The following is a 3,291-nucleotide window of genomic DNA, read 5'->3' on the forward strand; positions in this document are numbered from 1 at the left end:
CATTTACACAATGGAATACCACTCAGCTACTAAAACAATGAAATCTTGAAATTTGCCAGCAAATGGATGGGACTAGAAAAGATCATCCTGAGTGAGGTAACCCAGACTCAGAAAGACATGAATGGTATGTACTCACTTATTAAAAGATATTAGCTACATAATGCAGGATAAATACACTGTAATACACAAACCTAAAGAAGCTAAATAGCAAGGAAGGCCCTAGGGAGAATGCTTAATTATCATTCAGAAGGGCAAATAGAATAGACATATTAAGATGTTGAAGAGAAGGAAGAGGATGGGAGCCACTGTTTGTGGGTGGCATCTTGCTCTAAACTTGCCTTTAATTCTTAAAACTGCCAGGCCGATGTTGCTGGCTATTGTATCCACTGGTCACAGGGAGAAACTCAAGAGAAAAGGAATGGGGAGGCATCCAAAAACTGATAGCTTCTGGAGAAAAACTCTCAGCTCCTTTATCTGAGAGACCAGCAGTGAGGAGGTTGTTAACTCTTTGTGAGCCAGTGAGAAAGAGAAAGAAAAAAAAAACCCACACACTCTCACACACATTGGATGGATGCAGCAAAGCAGGCTCCAACTAGCAAGTTTCCACGAACTTCTCTGTGATGGTGTCATTGACCTCGCCAGCATCTCCTCCATGGGGACTACTGCATATCCAGGCTTCTCTTGGGGGAACCTCTTTGTCCAGCCAGCTGCTGCATTCATTTTCACTGGATTAGTTCCTACATATGTACAGACAAACAACTGGACATGCAGACATATGCACATTGATGCATTGGTTGGATGGAGCAAGGCAAGCTTCAAAAACTTCAAACACACATTTATACAGACAGACAGACAGACAGACAGACAGACAGACACATATTTGATGGATAATGGATAGTGGATGGAGCAAAAGCTCCAGCTCCAACAGCCAAACAACATCCTACATATATATGCATACACACATCTAGTTCGTGGATAGAGCAAAGCTCTAATGAGAAGGCTCTAACACACACAGCCCAGACAGACACATTCACACGTTTGCTGGATGAAGCAAGCTCTAAGGATCATGCTATAACAACGTTTATATTTTTCTTGGTGTTGTCTTTAAAAATGTTAATTTCTTTTATTGGAAAACAAATATACAACATGTAATGGATTTGAGGCCAATTGTACCACAAGCAGATTTTCTTTTAGTGGCTAAACAAAGTTTAAAAAACAAGTGACAACAAAAGAAAATGTTTCTGATACAATACCAGCAGTACAAAAACAAACAAACAAACAAAAAACAAGTGTGCGAGTACCTGGGTAAAACATCCAATTTGCAATAGTGCGACTTTAAGTACTATTGTTGACTGTCCACAGTCCATGTAGAGTCACAACTCCACACTTCAACAACCACATACTGACAGTTCCTAAAAACTATTTTTTAAAAAAGCGATAACCCAGATGTTTCCTCATTTGACCAACTCCATCTAAGTGTAGATATGCAGACAGGCTTAGATGTATTCAGAGTAAGCCACGTGCACCATGTTACTTAATTAATTCCCAAAAATAAGGTTTGACAGTGAGAGTAAGGGAAGAAAACATGGAGGAATGAAGCCCTAATTACTATACATGTATATTTTTTTGACTCTGGGGAAAACCTTTCACACATAAGTTACAAACAAAGAAAAGGCAAATAAACAATTTTGTACAAGAAATTTAGTGCACTCTGTACAATGTCTTCACTTTGATGTCATCATTTGTGCAAACACTTCATAGTTTACCTGACCATTGTTATCAATATCTGCTTTCCTGATCATCAACCTGTCCATCAACCTAGCCATCATCAACCCTATCAAACACGTGGAATGCTTCGCTAATGTCTTCTTCACTGTCTTTCATGTTTCTTGCCATCATTGTAAGAAATTCAGAGAAGTCAATTGTGCCATTACCATCTGTATCTACTTCATTAATCATGTCTTATAGCTCTGCTTCTGTGGGGTTCTGCCCAAGAGACCTCATCAGAGTCCCCAGTTCCTTTGTTGTTATAGTCTCATGACCATCCTTGCCAAATAGTGAAAAGGCTTCTCTGAATTCTGCAATCTGCTCTCCAGTCAGCTGGTCAGCCATGCTGCAAAGGCTACTGGTTTCTGGAAATGCAACCAGACAATATGACTCACTTGCTCCACTCGGATTTTTTTTTTTTTTTTTTTTTTTTGGTGCTTTTCATATTCTCTAAACCGAAGTATTTTACATCAGAAGAAAAATTACCTCATGAGAGCAATAGATTAAGAGTTACACAGAAGGAGTTACAGAAGTTAATTATTTTCTGTTCATGGCTTATCTATCGTGGTGCATACCAACACTTGATGATCACTTCATACTAGAGCAAATGTTTACCTGGATCATACATCTGTCTCAAACCTTTTTTTTCTTCCTTCCTTCCTTCCTTCCTACCTACCTTCTTTCATTTCTTTCTTTATTCCTTTATTTATTTTATCTTCTTATAATTTATTCATATTACATTCTGATTGTAATCACCTCACTCTTATCTTCCTGATCCCACCCTCCCTCTGGGGGGAACCATGCTAAATTCAGCCATGTTAAAAATCCTGTGCTTAGGCTGCATGCTGTGCTCTTTGAGTTGTTGACTTTTGCTGAAGGAGTTCTTGTGTTTAGGCTATTTTTGGATTGTTTACCTTTGAAAGAAATAAGGAAATTCTTACAGGGAACTACACAGAGGATTAAGGAAGTTGTTACAGGGAACTACTCAGAGGATTGTATTCTTGCCTTGGGGCTTGGGAAAGTGAGACTGTAATAGAGATTGTGGTGCCCTTGCTATATAAACCATACTCACTTGAAGTAAAGTAAGCCTTGATCAGGATTTCTTGTCTTGGCTTCATGTTTCTCGAGTCTCTTTCCCCCTCTTTCAATCCCCACTCCCTCTTCCAGGAGCCATGTTCGACTTGTCCCAGGGGCCTGGGACATCCCTCCTTCTTCCGCCCTATTCCCCTCACCTAGACCTCACATAGACAGGGGTCCTTCCTCCCCCACCATCTGACCACAGCCTATCAGGTATCATGTGGATAACCTGTATCCCCTTCCTCCATATTCCCAAAGGGCCTCTCCACCAAGGGGCAATGATCAAGTTGGGGGCACCAGAGTTTGTGTCAGAAGCAGTCCCCTGCTATCCCCCTACTTCCCCACGTGGAGAATGAGCTGTTTATTGGCTACATCTGAATAGGAGGTCTAGGTTCTCTGCTTGCAATGTCCTTGTTTAGTGCATCAGTTCAGATCTGCCTGCCTTGA

At 40.6% G+C, this 3,291-nt stretch overlaps 1 pseudogene across 1 annotated transcript; it reads right to left on the reverse strand.

The window, feature by feature from the left end:
• Positions 1-1,577: 1,577 nt before the first annotated feature.
• On the reverse strand, positions 1,578-2,127 carry LOC311593269 (annotated as a pseudogene). Its single transcript has one exon. The product of its transcript is annotated as an uncharacterized misc_RNA (transcript).
• Positions 2,128-3,291: the final 1,164 nt, after the last annotated feature.

The sequence above is a fragment of the Acomys minous genome (genome assembly GCF_964271855.1).
Source record: "Acomys minous genome assembly, chromosome: 1".
Classification (NCBI taxonomy): domain Eukaryota; kingdom Metazoa; phylum Chordata; class Mammalia; order Rodentia; family Muridae; genus Acomys; species Acomys minous.